This window comes from Zingiber officinale, chromosome 1B, assembly GCF_018446385.1.
Source record: "Zingiber officinale cultivar Zhangliang chromosome 1B, Zo_v1.1, whole genome shotgun sequence".
NCBI classification, from domain to species: Eukaryota; Viridiplantae; Streptophyta; class Magnoliopsida; order Zingiberales; family Zingiberaceae; genus Zingiber; species Zingiber officinale.
The window spans coordinates 35,412,245-35,434,020 of NC_055986.1; the positions used below are offsets into that span (position 1 = coordinate 35,412,245).

General features: G+C 40.3%; 1 long non-coding RNA gene across 1 annotated transcript; it reads right to left on the reverse strand.

The window, feature by feature from the left end:
- Positions 1–1,065: 1,065 nt before the first annotated feature.
- LOC122051642 lies at positions 1,066–2,197 on the reverse strand. The gene is made up of 3 exons (XR_006131490.1): positions 1,499–2,197; positions 1,298–1,406; positions 1,066–1,126 (listed from the first exon to the last, which is right to left on the reverse strand). It is a non-coding gene; the product is annotated as an uncharacterized LOC122051642 (long non-coding RNA).
- Positions 2,198–21,776: the final 19,579 nt, after the last annotated feature.

The following is a 21,776-nucleotide window of genomic DNA, read 5'->3' on the forward strand; positions in this document are numbered from 1 at the left end:
CCAGAACATAACAAGTTCAAATGGTCTAGAACAGAAAAGGAAACCAAACGAAAAACCAATCACATCCTCGAGGTCTGCAGGGACCAGCAACTGGAACTCTCTCCTGACAGCATCAACCTGAAAATATCAACAATGGAGGCGGGGTGAGTCCAACACTCAGCAGGTACAGTTGATATGCAAAGTAAAGAAATAACACCTAGCACTAATCATGCGTACAGTCTCCTGATAAAGACAAAGGTAACTACAAATCAAAGAAGACAGGAGAGAATCTGTACTAACCAGGCCCCGGTAAAAGGACAAACAGTCCGAAAGGTATAGAGTATCCAAGCAATGTGCAGCATATAAGTGCAACAAACACAAACACAACAATAAATGCATCATGCATATGATGTCAATGTCACGGTCAGACTCACAACAACAGTGGGACCGAGTGGGTAGGACTATGACAATCGCAACACTACTCCTGATGAGTGATCGAGTGGGCGGGATCTGTCGAAGTACATACGTACTCTACCCCAAATCATAAATGGGGGCGCGAATGCTCTCATCTCCCGGTACGCTATGACGGGGAATCTACACGCTGCGTCACACTACCCACGAGCGGATCAACGGAGCACCTAAGAGTCAAACCGACGTCTTTACCACGTGTCCCGCTACCCACGAAGGCCACAACGAGCACCGAATGATGAAACTGGCAAAGTGCTCGACAATAAAGGAGCAATCAATCACTCAGCATGCAATCATGCGAATGGTGCATGTCACTAAACATGATAATATACTAAACCAATCTCTGGACATATCATAATGTGCACCAAAGCGAATGAATCATATCAAGGTATCTGATCATATAAGGTATCAAACCTAGGTCCTGACATGGTAAAATATGGTTATATCACTACCCATGAGCATGTGAACTCAGGTACATATCCATACAAGATGTAAACAAACAATCAATCAACAGGTAGCATGTGTTGGGCAGTGATTAACCGAAACAAGTAAGAAACACAATTAATGCATCTTGTTAATTTAATTACTAAGCATATCAAAGACAATAAGTCAAAAGTACCCGCCTCCAAATTGAAAAGGTCCAAGTCTGACTCCGAGATACTCGTCTCGCGTCAAAGTCCTGTGTCAAACAATAAATCTTTTTATTTAGCTACATTTCACATAAATAGCTAAATACAACCTGTAACCCTAAAATTTGGGTAAAACCCTAATTCCTTTAACACAAACACTATCTGAAATAATTGAATCAAAACCATGATTCATAACATATATCAAATGTCCTACACCTTACCTTATTTCTCAGCCTTATTGATTTCTGGAACAATGGGGTGCTGCTGGTCGGAATTAAGCAGGGTCAGCAACAACTATTAATGCTGTGATATCCGGAACCAACTAGGTGCCTTCCAACAATCGAATCCAAAAATCACACTACGAATGCATCAACTACCCAATCAAATACAAGTGCACACTAAAATTGCAACCTGATCCTTACCTTCATCCAGTAACTCACTGGAATAGAGAACTGAGGATTTAGGGCATGAGAGAACACCAACGTTGCTGGAGTGTGCCTGCTGATCTGCGGCGGCAGTAGCCGTGGCAAGGGGAAAATAACTAGGGCACAGGCTACTCCGGTCCAGAGAGAGCAGTGGCGTCGGCAGAGAGATTCGACCGTCGGCGGCGGTGGCACCGGAATCTCCACAGCGAGGGAAACAGAGGAAGAGTCGGCTCGGCAGCACAGAGGGAAGGAGGATGGCGCTAGAGAAATGTGAAGGCTCTGCTCGGTTGTGCTCGCACGTCACCGGCGCTTGGACAGGAAGAAGAGGAAAGGCGGCTTCACTGCTCCCTGTGGCGGCTGTGGTAGAAGGAAGGCTAGGGCACTGTGGTCGGCTGCCGGCGCTAGGGCATAGCAAAGACAACAACAAAATGGCCGCCGGAGAGAGATGGAACCGTGGCCGTCGACTTCGGCTAGGGCACAACGGAGAGACCGGCGTCACTCGGCTGCGGAGAGGGAGAAAGGCTAGGGCATGGGGAGGCGTCGGGAGGAAAGGCTCGGCTATGAACCGGCTGCCGGCGCTCGGGAAGAAGAAACCGTCGGCCGGCGGTTAGGGCCGGCGTCGAGCGCGAGAGAAGAAGAGAGGAGTTTTCGGCGAGGAAGAGAGAATCGGCGAGGATCAGAGGAAATAAAGGAAAATAAGATAAGAAATAAGAAAAGGAAAAAGAGATAAATAAATAAATCTTTTCCTCTCTTAAATGGGTAGCCCAAACAGGCTTTCTCGGGGCCCCGTTTTTATTTCCGTGAACTCGTCCGTACAAGCTCCGAAAAATTCCCGAAAAATGTCCAAAAATTCCGAAAAATTCCCTTATTCATATTCGCCTATTTCCGGTATTTTACAGAGTAATTAACTTGGTTTATGAAGAGTTCTAGGAGTTCGGTTTCATTGTGGTGGTATTGATATATCACTTTCTATCTTTTACTCATTGTCCATCAACATACATTCGCCGGAAGCTAAAGCAACTATCCTTAAGCACTAAATAGAGAAGATCCCAATGAAATCCTATTATGGTTAACCCCTGTCACTAGGGCGCCTCGGTAGATCATAAGAACGCAACTCTAATTGGTGTCATTAAGGATAGAAATAAGGGTTTGGTTTGGTATCTTACTTCCTTATGAAGAAGTTACCTCTCTTTTCAAGGAAATACCCTAGATGTCCGTGAACGGGTTACCCCTTACACTAGGGCCCCTCGGGTATATGATCTAAGATACTCTCTCTATGAGGTTAGCAACTCCTACACAATCAATCAATACGATATGGAAATCTAGCAACAAGTCTCATGCATAGTAGTTGAAACAAAGCAAGCGAAATCATCCAATGAATAAAGGCATAAATATGAGTCTTATATCAAAACCAATCCACAACTACTCCCTAATCCTAGAACAAGGAATCTACACCATAGACTTCGGAGAGAAACCCGAAGACATAATGTAATTAAGCATACAATCCTCAAACAAGAAGAAAGAAAGAGAAAGGATTCTTATCCAACGACGGCGAGTGATCCTCGGATCCAATCCTTTGCTTTTGGAGTTGATGTGGTGATGAACGATCGCTGGACGAAGGTCCTGGATGGCGTGGAACGACACCAAGGCAATACTCCCTTTTACGGCTTGCTTCCCCCTTGAGGAGAAGGGTTAGAACCCTAGGCTAGGGCACGACGCCGCGGTATGATCGTGCAGATATGGCATGGCTGTGCCTTCTTTTGTCTCTGGCCGCGTTGCACGACCGTGCCAATTGGCACGGCCGTGTGGATCTGGGGCACTGCTCCTAGGACACGGCCGTGCAGGATTGCACGACCGTGTATGGCTTGACTACTGTGTTGGGACTTTCGAGCCGTAAAAATCACTTTTTGCGTTGCAGAAACCTCGAAGTCTTGCCACGGATCCGTGCGAAGATATATAAAAATAAATCATGTACAAGTTTCTAACCTAGATCTACATGAATAAGAAGCGGTACCCTTGTTGCGAAGCCCTTCGCTTATCCCGCTCGTCCAAAAGGTTGCCGGATCTCGAGAGTGTCAAGCGTACACTCCTCTATACGTATCCACACTGACAATAGGTGGAGAAAAACCACTTAGAGTGTGCTAGCACTCTTGGTTGGCTCAGCAATGGAGGAGAGAGAGAGAACTAGAAGAGAGGAAGAATAATGATGAAAAATAAGAGTAAAAATGGCTTAAGTATTTTCATCTAATGAAAATACTTAATGCTCATTAACTCCATTAATGAGCCTCATTAATGAGTCTTAATGAATATTTAATGAATATTCATTCTTCATTAAATGACCATTTTGAAACTTCTCTTCTCTTCATAATTTGAATCGAAATTTGAATCTAATATTCAAATTGAATTCATAATTCAATGAATGTCACCATTTATCATTGAATTCAAAATTCAATGAATATCATCATTAAGCCTCACTTGAGTCTAACTCAAGTCTAGCCTCACTTGAGCCTAACTCAAGTCTAACTTAATCGAGTCTTACTCAATTAATCTAATTTGGATTACATTTAATCCAATTTAGTTCATCATATGAACCTAGTCCTCTTGGTTCATCATATGAACCTAATCTCCATCTAATTTCCCTTTGTGTGTGACCCTATAGTTCTTGTAACGTTGACAATGCTCCTAAACCCATTTAGAAACATAAGTAATGAGCGTTATCTAGCAACACATCATTACTACCCAAGTTACAAGAATGTTGAGATCCAACATCACCATTGTGACTACTAATTGTGACTCTCACAATATGTGACAATGTCCTTCTATCTTTGACATCTAGATTGATCAATTGAGGCATAGACCGTGTCATCCTCTAATCAATCTATGTCTTGAACTCCAAGTAGACTCACTCTAAACAAATGAGCTCAATATCTCATATTGACTCATTTGGGCATGACCATGCACTTAGTGGTCTCACTCTATCAAGAATCATGATGTCACTCCCGTCATATAGGAGGGATAGATCCCTTCTACATCACTCACATCTCTCCACATAATTTGTTACATACCCAGTAATCGCCTTTATAGTCTACCCAGTTATGGGTGACGTTTGACGAAGCCAAAGTATGCAACTCCTTATGTAGGGAACCATGGTGACTTCAGGTCCAAGGACTGATAGTCAATACTAATAATCACATGAGAAAGTATATGACACTCATATAACGATCCATGATACTTTCTCATAGAGGGTGATTCAGTATACATTCTCCAATGCATACCCATGTGTCAACTTGATATCTCTATATCCATGACTTGTGAGATCAAGTCATCGAGTTGACCTACATGCTAGTCTCATCGCATTAACATTGTCCCTGAATGTTAATACTTGACTAGGAATGATTAAGAGTAGTGTTCTCTATACCATCTTACTATTAATTCAACCAATTGATTGATATAGATAAGAACCTTCTACTCAAGGATGCTATTATACTTAGTTATTTGGCACCAATACAAGTAAGTATAATAACCATAAAGAAATGCCTTTATAAGTATATAGGAATATGATACAACGAGTTCATACAGCAATCATCATATGATTGACTCTAGGGCTCTAACTAACAATCTCTCACTAGCACTAGTGCCAATCAGTGTAGGCTTTAAGGCCCAATGACCTCGTGTGACCATCATGCTTTCTCTATGCCAAAGCCTTGGTCAAGGGATCAGCGACGTTAGCCTCTATGGGTACTCTGCAAATCTTCACATCTCCTCTATCGATGATCTCTCGAATGAGATGGAAGCGCTGTAGTATGTGTTTGGTCCGCTGGTGTGAGCCAGGTTCCTTAGCCTTTGCAATTGCTCCATTGTTGTCACAATAGAGCTCTATAGGATCAGCTATGCTAGGAACCACCCCAAGCTCAGTAATGAACTTGCGGATCCAAACTTCCTCCTTTATTGCTTCTGATGCAGCAATATACTCGGCCTCTGTTGTAGAATCAGTAACTGTGTCCTGCTTCGAACTCTTCCAGCTCACAACACTACCATTCAGGCAAAACATGAACCTAGACTGCGATCTATAATTATCCTGATCAGTTTGGAAGCTGACATCATTATAACCCTTTACAGCTAGCTCGTCATCGCCTCCAAATATCAAGAAATATTCTTTAGTCCTTTTTAAGTACATAAGAATATTCTTGACTGTTATCCAGTGACATTCACCTGGATCTGACTGGTATCTGCTCATCATGCTTAAAGCATACGAAACATCAGGACGAGTACATAGCATGGCGTATATGATAGATCCTATGGCTGAAGCATAAGAGATCTTATCCATGCGGTCTCTCTCCTCTCTAGAGGAGGGACTTTGAGTATTCGAAAGACTCACACCATGTGACATCGGCAGAAATCCTTTCTTGGAATTCTGCATGGCAAACCGTAGTAATACCTTATCAATATATGTACTTTAACTTAGGCCAAGCAATCTCTTAGACCTATCTCTATAGATCTTTATGCCTAGAATACAGGCTGCTTCACCTAAGTCCTTTATTGAGAAATAATTACCTATCCAAGTCTTTACAGACTGCAACAAAGGGATGTCGTTCCCAATGAGTAGTATGTCATCCACATACAATACAAGGAATACAACTGTGTTCCCAACAACCTTCTTGCAGACACAAGGTTCATCTTCATTCTTGATGAAACCAAATTATTTGATCGCATCATTGAATCGAAGATTCTAGCTCCGAGAGCCTTGCTTTAGTCCATAAATGGACTTATGCAGCTTACATACTCTGCTAGTATGCAGTGGATCTACAAAATCCTCAGGTTGTGTCATGTACACATCCTTGAGCAAGTTTCCATTCAGAAACGTGGTTTTGACATCCATCTGCCAGATCTTATAATCGTGGTATGCTGCAATAGTAAGCATGATTCGAATGGACTTAAACATCGCTACTGGAGAAAAGGTTTCATCATAGTCAATACCATGAATTTGCTTGAAACCTTTAACTACCAAGCGACCCTTATAGGTAATAAGTCCATCCATGTCAGTCTTTCTCTTAAAGACCTACTTACACCCAATGGGTTTGACGCCTTCAGGTGGATCAACCAAAGTCTATACTTGGTTGGTGTACATGGATTCTTTCTCGGATCTCATGGCCTCTAGCCATGACTCAGAATCTGGTCTCATCACAGCTTCCTGATAGGAGGTAGGCTCATTCTCAATGAGCATAACGTCATCATGGTCAGACAACAAAAATGAGTATCTCTCAGGCTGACGATGTACCCTATCAGACCTGCGAAGAGGTAGGTCTACTTGAACTCGTTGTTGTTCCTCAACTCCTTGTGGAACAATCTCATCATCCACAATAATTTGTGGTTCCAGTTCAACTTCCATCAAGGCTTCAGTGCTATGGTCCATATCTTGAACTTCTTTAAGATCGAACTTACTCCCACTAGTTTTTCTAGAAACAAAGTCCCTTTCTAGAAATACCCAAGTCTTAGCCATAAACACTTTGTGTTGACTGGGAATGTAGAAGTAATATCCTTTCGTTTCCTTGGGATATCCTATAAAATAGCACTTATAGGATTTGAGTCCCAGTTTGTCCGAGACTTGACGTCTAACGTAAGCCTCACAACCCCAAATCCTCATAAAAGACACCTGGGCATCTCTCCCAGTCCATATCCTATATGGTGTCTTTATCATAGCCTTAGATGGAACATGGTTAAGTGTGAAGGCTGCTGTGTCTAGAGCATATCCCCAAAAGGATATAGGAAGATCTGTGTGACTCATCATAGATCGTACCATATCTAATAAGGTATAATTCCTCCTTTCAGATATACCATTTCACTGTGGTGTTCCAGGAGGAGTGATTTGGGATAGGATCCCACACTCAGCTAGATAGTCACGAAACTCATGGCTAAGGTATTCACCACCTCGATCTGATCGAAGTATTTTAATACACTTGCCTAGATGGATTTGTACTTCATTCTTGAATTTTTTGAACTTTACAAAGGATTGTGATTTATGTGTAATCAGATACACATAACCATATCTACTGAAATCATCAGTAAATGTGATGAAGTACCTATAACCACCTCTGGCAGCGACATTGAAAGGGCCACATACATCACTATGTATAAGTCCTAACAAGTCAGTCGCTTTTTCGCTGTGTCCACTAAAGGGAGTCTTGGTAATCTTGCCTAGTAGGCATGACTCGCATGTCTCATATGATTCAAAATCAAATGAGTCCAACAAACCATCTTTATGGAGCTGAGATAAGCGATTTTCATTTATATGACCTAAGCGACAATACCAGAGATATGTTTGGTTCATTTCATTTGACTTGAACCTTTTGGTACTTATGTTATAGATGGGGTTCTCTAAGTCTAGAATGTAGAGCCCGTTCATCAGAGGTGCACTACAGTAGAACAAATCTTTTAGATAAACAGAACAACATTTGTTCTTTATTACAAAAGAAAAGCCTTTCTTGTCCAAACAAGAGACTGAAATGATGTTCTTTGTAAGAGCAGGCATATAATAACATTCATCTAATTCTAGTACTAGGCTAGAGGGAAGAGATAGAAAGTAAGTTCCTACAGCAACAACAGCAATCCGTGCTCCATTGCCTACTCGTTGGTCTATCTCGCCCTTCGTCAATGCCCTGCTATTTCTCAGTGCTAGTACATTAGTACAAATGTGAGAAGCTCATCCGATAGCTAATACCCACGATGAAGAAATAGAGAGATTGACTTCTATAACATGTATACCTGAAGTAGAAATCTTATTTCCCTTCTTCTTAAGATCTTTCAGGTATCCTTTGCAGTTCCTCTTCCAGTGCCTTGCTTGTCCTTGATATAGTTGACGAAGATGTTCAACCATGTCATAAGCAGTCATCAACTCGTGTTGCTTCTGAAGCTCAGAGTTCATGGTTGCGAGCATGAGGCATGACACATCTAATGCGTCATCTTGATGCTTCTTGTAAGCATCTAGGTCAGCTCGCGTGGCAGTGGCAGGAGGTGCCTCCGGAATGGGCTGCTCCAGGACGTACAGTTTTCTTTCTTGTGTGAGAACGATTCTCAGATTCCTGTACCAGTCTAGGAAATTAGCTCCATTGAGCTTGTCCTTGTCAAAGACAGAACGCAAGGAGAAGGTGTTCGTGTTTGTCGACATGGCAATCTACAATAGAAATAATGCAGAAAGTAAATATCATATTCCATTTATCATTTAATTAGGCCTTTAACTAAATGATGCTCCCACTGAATTATAAGACTTTTGTAGAATCAAGTCATGGATGTGGTCAAACCACACTACTGGATTCATACCAATTAGCTATAATTCTTGCAGGACAAGATCCACATCATACTACGCCTTGAGTTAGCTTTGGCTAAATCACCCAAGACTTAGTATGATCGGTAGATAACGAATTATCAATTACATCTCTATGCAACTCTTGTTTATAGGATCAAAAATCTCATTTATATTAAAACTTGAGTTAGCTTTGGCTAAATCACCCAAGATTTAGTATAAATGTGATTTTTATCCTATCATCCAACCGTTGGAAAATGCCTATAGTTTTACTCGATCCAATTGAGTTAACTAGTTGCTCAATCTAATTGAGTTTGTACTCACCCAAGCTTTGATAGGCGGGATCCACACCCTACCAAGATAATATTTGTTGCTCTACTTTGGCAGATTCAACAACAACAACAAATGATCGAGGTAGTGATGGGTATCAAAACTTGGTAGGCATATTGAGTTGACTTGATTAAGATCTAATCTAATCATGGATTCATATCTTATACGCATCAAGGCACTAATTATCCTACATTATCATGCATCACATACACAAGCAATGATAGATAACTAATTATTTTATGATGAGGTCATGGCCCTACTACGATCTTTTCAAGCCAATGAAAAGATCGGATGGTCAACCTAGGGTCAACGACTTCTTCAAGCGCCTCCCTTTGACCGCCATATGTTGAAATCACCCTCCTCGTAACTCCTTCTTGAGTGGACATTCCACCGCTTCATTTTGTATATTACAAATGTGAAACTTGAGTTACATTCGAGTCTAAATTCTATTTACAACAAGAATATAAAATAGAAGGTACGACGCGCAGGTCGCATATCAATACAACACACACAACACAAAAATGGTGCACAGGCCATATTATGAATTACAACATATTTTAACCAATCATATTGGGGTTTTGGGCCATGACCATCACAAAATCACACATAATTATAAATTATGTATTTTATATAAATTTCTATAATTTTACTACTGATTTTATCGATTTTATGAGTCACAACTTCCCGGCGGTCCCGTTTAGCAGTTTTCGGGCGTGATCGTGGGACAATGCCCCTTGCGGGGTTAGGGGCAGCGCCCCTTCTCGCGAAATGAATATCACGAGTGTCCCATCTTGATCTAACAGTGCCTTAAGCCGTTGTCCCAAAACGATTTGGGCAAGACCTTGTCGTTTCGGAAGGTTTTTCTCGGTAGTCGAAGCTTACAAGTGTCCAAGCACTTGTTTCTTCGCTTCTACGAGAAAAATACTCAAAAAATCTATAAAAATAGCAAACTTATAGAAACTTACAAATCTGAAATATTTTCATAGAAATAAAATACAAACTTGTACATGCTTCGCACGTGGCTCTGATACCACTGTTGGGACTTTCGAGCCACAAAAACCGCTTTTTGCATTGCGGAAACCTCGAAGTCTTGCCACGGATCCGTGCGAAGATATATAAAAATAAATCATGTACAAGTTTCTAACCTAGATCTACATTAGATCTACATGAATAAGAAGCGTTACCCTTGTTGCGAAGCCCTTCGCTTATCCCGCTCGTCCAAAAGGTTGCCGAATCTCGAGAGTGTCAAGCGTACACTCCTCTATACATATCCACACGGACAATATGTGGAGAAAAACCACTTAGAGTGTGCTAGCACTCTTGGGTGGCTCGGCAATGGAGGAGAGAGAGAGAACTAGAAGAGATGAAGAATAATGATGATTCATTCATGATGAAAAATAAGAGTAAAAATGGCTTAAGTATTTTTATCTAATGAAAATACTTAATTCTCATTAACTCCATTAATGAGCCTCATTAATGAGTCTTAATGAGTATTTAATGAATATTCATTCTTCATTAAATGACCATTTTGAAACTCCTCTTCTCTTCATAATTTGAATCGAAATTTGAATCTAATATTCAAATTGAATTCATAATTCAATGAATGTCATCATTTATCATTGAATTCAAAATTCAATGAATATCATCATTAAGCCTCACTTGAGTCTAACTCAAGTCTAGCCTCACTTGAGCCTAACTCAAGTCTAACTTAATCGAGTCTTACTCAATTAATCTAATTTGGATTACATTTAATCCAATTTGGTTCATCATATGAACCTAGTCCTCTTGGTTCATCATATGAACCTAGTCCTCTTGGTTCATCATATGAACCTAGTCCTCTTGGTTCATCATATGAACCTAGTCCTCTTGGTTCATCATATGAACCTAGTCCTCTTGGTTCATCATATGAACCTAATCTCCATCTAATTGCCCTTTGTGTGTGACCCTATAGGTTCTTGTAATATTGGCAATGCTCCTAAACCCATTTAGAAACATAAGTAATGAGCGGTATCTAGCAACACATCATTACTACACAACTTACAAGTATGTTGAGATCCAACATCACCATTGTGACTACTAATTGTGACTCTCACAATATGTGACAATGCCCTTCTATCTTTGACATCTAGATTGATCAATTGAGGCATAGACCAGGTTACCCTCTAATCAATCTATGTCTTGAACTCCAAATAGACTCACTCTAAATAAATGAGCTCAATATCTCATATTGACTCATTTGGGCATGACCATGCACTTAGTGGTCTCACTCTATCAAGAATCATGATGTCACTCCCGTCATATAGGAGGGATAGATCCCATCTGCATCACTCACATCCCTCCGTATAATTTGTTACATACCCAGTAATCGCCTTTATAGTCCACCCAATTACGGGTGACGTTTGACGAAGCCAAAGTATGCAACTCCTTAAGTAGGGAACCATGGTGACTTCAGGTCCAAGGACTGATAGTCATATTAATAGTCACATGAGAAAGTATATGACACTCATATAAGGATCCATGATACTTTCTCATGGCAGGTCATTCAGTATATATTCTCCAATGCATACCCATGTGTCAACTTGATATCTCTATATCCATGACTTGTGAGATCAAGTCATCGAGTTGACCTACATGCTAGTCTCATCGCATTAACATTGTCCCTAAATGTTAATACTTGACTAGGAATGATTAAGAGTAGTATTCTCTATATCATCTCACTATCAATTCAACCAATTGATTGATATAGATAAGATTCTTCTACTCAAGGACGCTATTATACTTAGTTATTTGGCACCAATATAAGTAAATATAATAACCATAAAGAAATGCTTTTATAAGTATATAGGAATGTGATACAACGAGTCCATATAAAAATCATCTTATGATTGGCTTTAGGGCTCTAACTAACATGCTGGTTATGGAGGGGGGGGGGGGGGGCACGACCGTGCAGGTTTGCACTGCTATGCATGGATCCCCCTATGTTTGGCCGCACGGGCGTGCACTATTCTTCCTCTGTTTGGCCACACGGTCGGTCGAGGTTGCACGGCCGTGTTCTCTGCCCCGTGTCAGTGCGTTGACAATCGCGATTTTTTCTTCGAAAGTTATCCCTTTCAACACAAAACCAAACAAATAGCAAATCTCCGAACAAAAGAGTATTTATGATGAGTATATGGTAAGAGAGACTATCGTGCAAAGAATATATACGCATAAAGTAAGTTAATGTGCTTTAAAACATGCATAAATGATCATAATATTTACGCACATCAACCGATTGGCTCGTTGACCTACCGGCTCATAGGCTGACCGGCTCGTAGGTCGTCCAGCTTGTAGGCTGACCGACTAGATGCTGAGAGTCATACCCATGAGGAACAAAGAGTTGAGTCTCGAAGGTCCGACCGACTCTTGGGTTGACCGACTATGTACACCCTGACTTTGACTATCATATCATCTTAACTCTCAACCTCACATTACTTTTTGGGTCACTCACGACGCATCGTATCATAAGGCTCCCCTTTAAGTCTAGTCGAAAGAGGTTTATAACTGACTGACTAGGCCCGAGTCCTGTGGCTGTTCGATCATTCGATCGGCTAGCGACTCTAACTATCGCTACTCAATATTATTATTAGCTTTATATTTCTCAAAAAGTTACTTGTTAGGAGTGTGATATACAAGGTAAGGCAACGGTGATGCACTTGAGAGTGTATCAACAAAATGATTTGATTGTCTTGTCCATTATAAATGTTGTTTCATGGGCAAGCGCCACGTATTCCACCAACTCCCCATTCTCTGATACGACAGTTGATGCACACCTTTTTGTATGGACCGATGGCACTTCATCTTTTTTGATCAAACATTTGGAACCAATCAGGCTATTTTGATCGGTTGGTCAGGCTTTAAAGATCTCTCATGACTTATGTTAAAAACACTAAGTGTCTCAAGAAGTAATCTATTTGTCCCTTGTCTTCTTCAGTTTTCTTCTTCGGCAATTTCTATTGAGTACACTCCCCTTCTCATGATCTTCCTAGTAAGTGTTCTTTTCGATCCTTTTCCATCTCTTCATCATTCATCCATGGCACAAGAAACTTTTACCCCTTGGTATACGTTCACTCACTCTGATTTCGATAGCTATGACCTTGAGATGATCCATCTAGCCTTGGAGATCCCTAAAAACCTGCACATCCTCACTCCTGGCCCTCAAGACCATCCTCACATATTTCTTTTTAACAACTTGCTCCCAATGCCTTTTGATCGATGTGTGGAATGGTGATCCTATTCTATTTATATGATATTCCCTTAGTCCCTCGCATTTTTCACAATTTTTATTATCCTAAGAAATTGGAGCCTGGGGTTTTCTTGTTTCAATCCCGCCCTAAAGTAGTTTTCTTCAAGAAACTGCTTTCGCCTAATAATAGATGGAAATCTCATTTCTTTTTTTATTCAAGTGTTCGATTCTGTGACTTGGATGATAGGTTGGCAAGCAGACCTTTCCCTTCTCTTGAGTTAGGAGACTACTGCCACGAACCTACTTTTGTTTCTACTTCAGAGAAGTTGACCGACCTATAGTTCAACATCCCCTGGCTACTGTAGGGGGATTTTCTTGTTTCAATCCAGTCCCAAAGCAGTTTTCTTCAAGAAATTGCCTTTATCTAATAAGGGATGGAAATCCCATTTCTTTTTTATTCAAGTGTTTGATTCCATGTCTTGGCTGACTGGTTGGCAAGCAGACCTTTTCTCTTCTCTCGAGTTAGGAGACTACCACCATGAATCAACATTTGTTTCTACTTCGGAGAAGCTGGCCAGCCTACAATTCAACATCCCCATCAGTTGTAGGAGGACCACCTCTATATGTTCGGACTGAGTTCATCCCAATCAGCGCTCCCTTTCTCTTTTGATAAAGATTGGTAACTTAGCTTTTATGTTATCACTAATTGAGGTTCGTTCCATTTGGTGCAGTGAGGACCATGTGTTGGATCGAGAAGCGCTAGAGGGGGGGGTGAATAGCGCTCGCGGCTATTTTGATCGTATCGGAATCGTAAAACTATCAAAGTAAATATACGCAGCGGAAATAATGAATGCAATCACAGAGGGACACAAGAAGTTTTACTTCGTTCGGAGCCTAGGTCGACTCCTACTCGAAGGCCCGCGATCCTTGATCGCTTTCGGTGGGCAACACTTATAAGTACGAAAAGGAGTACAAGATTTACAATTAGTACAGTAATTAAAAACAAGTATACCGACGACAGAATCGTAATCTCAAAGCTCCTGGTCGTCGTGGACTCGTAACAGCACTTCAGGGTCGTTAATTGACCAGCACGCAACACAAGGATCGCTTGGAAGTTGTTGTTCTTCAATGCTGCTCGAAGTCCCCTTATAAAGGGCATCCAAGGCGCCTTGAAGGCTCCGAGTCCACCGTGCAGATGAGCGCTGACCAGTTTGCGCTTATCACCTTCAACCCTATTTCGCGGCCAGGTCATCTTTTGTACCCGAGGCGCCTTCAAGCTCCATGGAGGCGCCTCGGACACTGTTCATCCGAGGAATTAGGTTGCTCCTTTGCACCTACAAGATACGTTAGTTCCAAACACAATCCTGCAACACAAAGTTAGCACAAAACACATGATAAATAAAGTATAGACAGTCTCCGGATTGTCCGAGTCTGGTTTCCGACCGGAAACCCTAGGTCGACCCGACGCCTACTGTTCCCTCTACGGGGAACGCGTCCTCACCTACTCCACTCAGGAGATTTTACCTGTTGCCAGTCGATCCTCCAGATCGACTGGACTTTTGCTCAGCACCCGACGCTTCCGGACTTTCTGCTGGACATCCGCTTCCCGGCCAATCCAGTCTTTCACCTGGTTCGCGACACTAGGACTTTCCACCTAGGGTTACCACCACCTAGGACTTTTGCCTGAAGACATCGACCTACCAAGACTTTCCGCATAGGGTTACCACCCCCTATGACCTAGGGTTACCGCTCCCTAGGGTTTTCCCTTTGCCTAACCACAGCTAGGACTTTCCTGAAATCCTCAAGTAGACTTGTTAGACTACCAAACATCTTAACTTTGAATTCTTTGCCATTATCAAAACACGAGTTCGATCGTCGGATGCTTCCCGCACCAACAATCTCCCCCTTTTTGATTATGACAACTCAAATTCAAAGTTAAGTAAACAAACGAATAGGCATTTTTAACACAGGCAAATCTGCTAAGTATAGATGTCTAAAATAACTAAAGCAAATTTGCCTTATATGCTCTCCCTTAACTTTTGCTCCCCCTTAACTTTTTGTTTACATTTTTGCTACTCTCCCCCTTTGCCATATATCAAAAATGGATAATAATAAATGTTTGATTGGGTTGTACATGATTTTACTAAGGTTAACAGGTTAGCTAAGTTCAACAGGGTTTGAAAGTTAATGTCAATTGGAACTTAGTTTCAATAAAGTTTTAAGACAAGGTTATTCATTTAAGTTCAGTTGGTCCTTAAGTCCAAGCACAAGACATGTTCAATAGATTGATTTATTAGGTATCAGAGCCATAAAGAGCAAAAACATTCCTTAAGAAGAAAATTGAGTATCCCTTACCAACTGTCTAACCTTTAGTTACTTGCTGATAGTCTACAGGACAATAGCTTTCACTAGGTTAGTCAAGTTAAGTTATTTTGGTCCAGATAGACATGACTAGAGCTGGAGAACTTAACTTGATTAATGTTTGTTGCATATTTAACGCCCAGACTCATATTGATGCACAGATATAAGCATTCTTGAGTCTAGGCTATACCCTATGCATCTCACGCCGTTCTATGTTTGTCAATCACAATCAAGGTAAACTTAGGTGCTTTGTGAGATGCTCTGGCTTAATTCTAGGGGAACATGATATCTAGGGGGAAAAACCTAGGCTAATTCCAGAATTTTAAAATCTAGGAAAAAATTGGAGTTTTGAAAACTGTTTTTCCTAGAATTTAAAAAAAATAATAAAACCTATGCTCATAACACATAAAACTGAGTAATAACATGTCTAATCAATTTAAAGCATCCAAGATATACATCAAAAGCTAAGTAAGAGAAAGATCCCAAATGTCAATAATATGTCAAGGCAGGTGAACAGATAGAATCAAGCAGGTGGATCGTCGGCTGGAGGATCGGCTAGGTGCTGCTCAGGTGGTGGCTGAGGCTATCCCTGACGCCGAAGCTCGCCTCGAAGAGATGCGAATCCAGCAGCTATCTCAGATCGCATAGTCCGAAGAAAATGATGCGTCTGTGTGGACTGGATCTCAAGTCGAGTGAGTCTATCCATGACAGAGAGTGGTGCTGAAGATGACGGCCCAGCTGAAGAGGAGGGTCCGGCAGAGGTGGAAGGATCTGCGAAGAAGTCCTCTGCCAGGAAATCTGGCCACTCCTCATCTGCATCAGGTGCGCCCTCGGCCTCTGGAGCACCAGGGGCAGCAGCTGGTGGTGGTCGGCCCTTCCAGGCCAGAATCCCCTCGGCAGTGATCTCTGCCCCTGCTAATCTAAGGCTACGCTGACCGACCTCATCATAGAGGGTAAGTGGGATGAGAACCCCTCTAGTAATGTCTATCCTAGAGCTGGAGAATATCTGGGTCAGGATATGACAATAAGGCATATGAATTACTCCAGATGTGACTGTGTTAGATGCAAGGATAATATTATGAAACATATGGAGGGCTATGTCTATATCCAGGTGCTGGGTGAGGGCGTACAAGAAAAATGAGTGGGACGGTCGCATCGTCGAGACATCCCGAGTTGATAAGGGTAGAATACAGGCTGTCAGGACTCTGTACATAGCATAATCCTGAACTCGAAGAAGAGTGGATCTGAACTCAGTCAGGCCTAAGGGTCTCTCCTCCCCATAGAAATGCATGTAAATGTCGTCTAATGTAACGTGGGAATAGGGGCACCAAAAGGTAGGGGCCTACTCGGATAACATAAAAATGTACACTCAGACTCCCTAATCTCTAGGCTGGTGCGAAGTAGTGATGGAGTGAACTGAATGTCTATACCTCCTACCCTGGTGGTATAAGTTCTATCATCAACCTTTTCAAGGTTGTGAAAGAACTGGGCACATAGGTCTTGATTGACAGTTGTGGTGCAATCAACCAGTTTATCTAAATGATAATGGGTTATCATTTGGATAGTGGGTTGACAATTTTGTGACAAAAACTCCCTACCAATATATCTAGGTTTGATTGACTCAAAGGTAAACCTAGAGAAATCTATCCTATGTTGTTCCGAGGGGAATCTCGGATCCGTGGAAGGGGCCCGTGCTGGTGTGGTATCCACAATACGACGCTTCCTATTATGCAAGAAAAATTGTAAAACTAGCAAAAAATATAGGATTTAAGCACTTAAAGAAGGGTTTAGATTGTACCTAGGAGGCATAGCTTGGATTTAAAGGGAAGGAAATAGGTAGAAGGCGCCTTGGTTGGGAAGAAACCGAAGAGATCGGTGGCTTGCGGCGAGACATGAACAGAAGCAAAAATGCTTCTGTTCGTGACAAAAGAGAGGTTTTAAGGCGCCTTAAGATCCCTTTAGGGCGCCTTTGGAGGCACCTTAAGGGCTTCTTAAGGCGCCTTAAGTGAGCGGCAGGAAATTTCCCGCCGCTGTTTGAGGGCGCCTCCTCCTCTTAGATGGAGGCGCCTTCGGATGCTACGTGTCCCAATTTTTTTTTTTTTTTTTTTAATTGACACATTCTTTAAGGTTTAGTTTTGATAAAAATAATATGGTTTTAGAAATTTAAATTAAGTTTTAAAATCATTTTGAAATTTAAGTTAAAATAATTTTGAAATTTCAGTTAAAATAATTTTAAAAAATAATTTTGAAATTTAAGTTAAAATAATTTTGAAATTTAAGTTTTTCAAATAATTTTGAATTTTAAGTTTTTCAAATAATTTTAAGTTTAAAATAATTTTGAAATTGATTTTGAAAAGATTTTTAAATAATTTTGAAATTGATTTTGAAAAATAATTTTGAAATTGATTTTGAAAAGTTTTTTAAATAATTTTGAAATTGATTTTGAAAAGATTTTTAAATAATTTTGAAATAGATTTTGAAAATATTTTTTAAATAATTTTGAAGTTGATTTTGAAAAGATTTTTAAATAATTTTGAAAAGATTTTTAAATAATTTTGAAAAGATTTTTAAATAATTTTGAAGTTGATTTTGGAAAGATTTTTAAATAATTATGAAATTGATTTTGGAAAGATTTTTTAAATAATTTTGAAATTAATTTTGAAAAGATTTTTTAAATAATTTTGAAAAGATTTTTTAAATAATTTTGAAATTGATTTTGAAAAAGTTTTTTTTTTTTTAAAATAATTTTGAAATTGATTTTGAAAAGTTTTTTAAATAATTTTGAAATTGTTTTTGAAAAGATTTTGGAAAGATTTTTTAAATAATTTTGAAATTGATTTTGGAAAGATTTTTTAAATAATTTTGAAAAGATTTTTAAATAATTTTGAAGTTGATTTTGGAAAGATTTTTAAATAATTTTGAAATTAATTTTGAAAAGATTTTTAAATAATTTTGAAGTTGATTTTGGAAAGATTTTTAAATAATTTTATTTCTTAGTCATCTCACCCGATCTAAATTGTCAATCAGGGAATCCTAGAATTGATGTGAGATGATTTATTGTTGAATTCAAGGGTCTGGTTTAACTTTGTGTTAGATTCAGGTTTAGCTTTGGGTTCAACAAGTAAGCATTCTTTGGATAAACTTCTGGGCTATGGTGAGTCACAAGGAGCTCATTAAAGTAACCATGCCTTCGAGGTTTTCCAAATAGTCCTACCCATTGAACTTAATACTAAAACTTGATCTAACTAGTTAGGATCCATTTAAGGGTAGCTTCGGTCAGTTCCACTTGGCCAAATGCACAAGGTCGAAGCCATATCTTCCTAGACATGCGATGCCCAAGCTTCCCTAACGTATTATCATCCAAAAACTTCACCAGTACTGTGGTTCAAGTTAAACTTATCCCGTTTTAATCTAACCTTAATTACCCTGCCGGGTAATCTATTCTTGTTTTCCCCTTTTTGGATAGATTAGGTTCAGTTACCCTATCGGGTAGTTCAGTTGGAGGTGCCAGCTAGTTTGGATCCTCCATCTAGTTTTCAATTTAATTTTGAATTTTTAGTTTAATTTCGAATTTTAAATTTTGAATTTGATTTTTAATTTTGAATTTTTAATTTAATTTTGAATTTTAAAATTTGAATTTGTTTTTAAATTTTAAATTTTTAATTTAATTTCGAATTTTAAATTTAGAATTTGATTTTTAATTTTTAATTTAATTTCAGATTTTAAATTAAGATCGTTTTCATTTTAGCTTTCCCTGGATCACGGCCTCGATATGGTCTGTCGAGGTAGTATATTTGACCCTTCGGAACCCAGTATTGGCCAAGTCCAATTTGATTGATCAATTTGGACTTGGGGACCCATGCTTGGACTGATTTACTACTTTGTTTGTTTATTAAGGATAAATAAGATTTATATTTCCTTTTATTTTTATATCCTAGCCCAGTTCTATTGTAGACGGCTCTTTGTGTCCCAAGAATTAGATCCAAATTCTTGGAGCCCAGAGAGAACTTTTCTAAAGTAATTTTTAAATCTTTTAACTGATTTTTCAGATTTGAATTTTCTTTCTCAAGTTGTTGTACTTGAGTTGAATCTTCAGTTGAGTTAGTTACTCCTTTAAGAATGGTTACTTCTTTTAAAAGTGACTTAATTTTCAAATTTGACATGACTAATTTGCGAAGTAAATAATTGACTAAATTATTAAGCCTAGGAATACTTACAGCGGAGTCTAGCCCTTCGGAAACGGATGCGGATCTGTGGCTTTGCTCGGAGTCGGCTTCTGACTCGCTCTCGGATTCGCTGATCTGGTCCCGGGCCATCAATGCGAGTAAACTCGTTTGGTCGAGTTCGTCGTCTTCGTCCTCCGAAGAAGATTCGTCCCAGGTTGCCTTCAGTGCCTTCTTTCTTCTTTGCTTCTTGGCTTCCTTTTGATTGGGGCAGTTGGCTTTTATATGCCCCTTCTGGTTGCACCCGTAGCAAGTGACTTCGTACTTTGCCTTTGAGTTCTGTTGAGCCTCCTTAGATTGAACTGCCTTCTTTAGATCTTTCTTGTTGAATCCCTTCTTCTTCTTGTAGAGCTTCTTCACGAGATTTACTAGTTCTCTGGTTAGTTCATCCTCTGAATCTTCTGAGTCGGGTTCGTCTTCTGATTCCGATTCAATCTTTCGCCGTACTCTTGATTCCCTTGTTCGACTTGTACCTGCAACCAAAGCAATGCCCTTCTCGGATGGCTGTGCATTAGTTTGTTCATGGAGTTCAAATTCACTAAATAATTCGTCTAATTTTAAGGAAGACAAATCCTTAGAGACTTTGTAGGCATCTACCATTGATGCCCACAATGAGCTCCTAGGAAATGAGTTAAGAGCATACCTTATTATATCTCTGTTTTCTACCTTTTGCCCGATTCCATGAAGAGAGTTCAGAATATCTTGGATTCGAGCGTGTAGAGAACTTGCCGTCTCGCCTTCCTGCATTTTCAAATTGTATAATTTGTTAAGTAACAGATCACGCTTACTTACCTTGGTTTCTGAGGTGCCCTCGTGAAGTTCGATTAGCTTCTCCCATAGTTCCTTTGCGGAGGAGAATGGACCGACTCTATTGAGCTCTTCTTTGGTCAGACCGCACTGGATGGTGCAGGTGGCTTTGGCGTCGGCTTCCACTTTTTTGATAAATGCGGGCTCCCAGTTCTCACAGGATGTAGGCTTACCGTTTGTACCAGTTGGTAGTTGCAGTCCTGTTTTGACGATCATCCAGGTGTCGAACTGGATCTTTAGATATATCTCCATTCACCCCTTCCAATATCCGAAGTCTTCTCCGGAAAATAATGGGGGACGAACGGTGCTATATCCTTCTTGTTGGGCCATTTAGATCTACAAAAAAACCGAAACAACAAGATCTATTCCAAGACTAAGTCTTGGATTAGTAGTGCGGGAGGAAGGAAAAAATAACAGGCTCAAGTGGTATTGACCAACTTTGAGCAAAAAATCGATTCGTAAAAAGAAATTAGAATATAGCTATGAGGCTAAATTCTAATCGACTCCGAACAAAACCACGAAAAAATTGTCTCGAATAGTGGTTGCACTGATTCAAGACGACCCCGCTCTGATACCAATTGTAGGATCGAAAAGAATTTAGATATCTCCACAATGGCATGATATTGTCCACTTTGGGCCTAGACTCTCATGGCTTTGCTCTTGGGCTCTCCCCAAAAGGCCTCATACCAATGGAGATATCTTTTCTCTTATAAACCCATGATCTTTCCCATGTGTTTCCAATATGGGACTATGTTTGCAACCTTGCAACCCCAACAATCCCCCCCTCAAACAAAGGACCATAGGCGCCCCACGTCCGATTCTCGACCCACCAGGTCTTCCTGCCCCTCGGTCCACCCGACCTACTAGGACTTCCTTGCCTAGTCGCAACTATGACTTCCTGCCTGGTGTCTGGTCCTCTTGATCCGAACATAGGAGCCCCCACTTTCTTTGTTCGAGGTCAATATTGTACCCACATGGTTCAATCAGACCATAGCTCTTGTGCACAGTCGGCGGTTAAACCTTCTGGCAGTC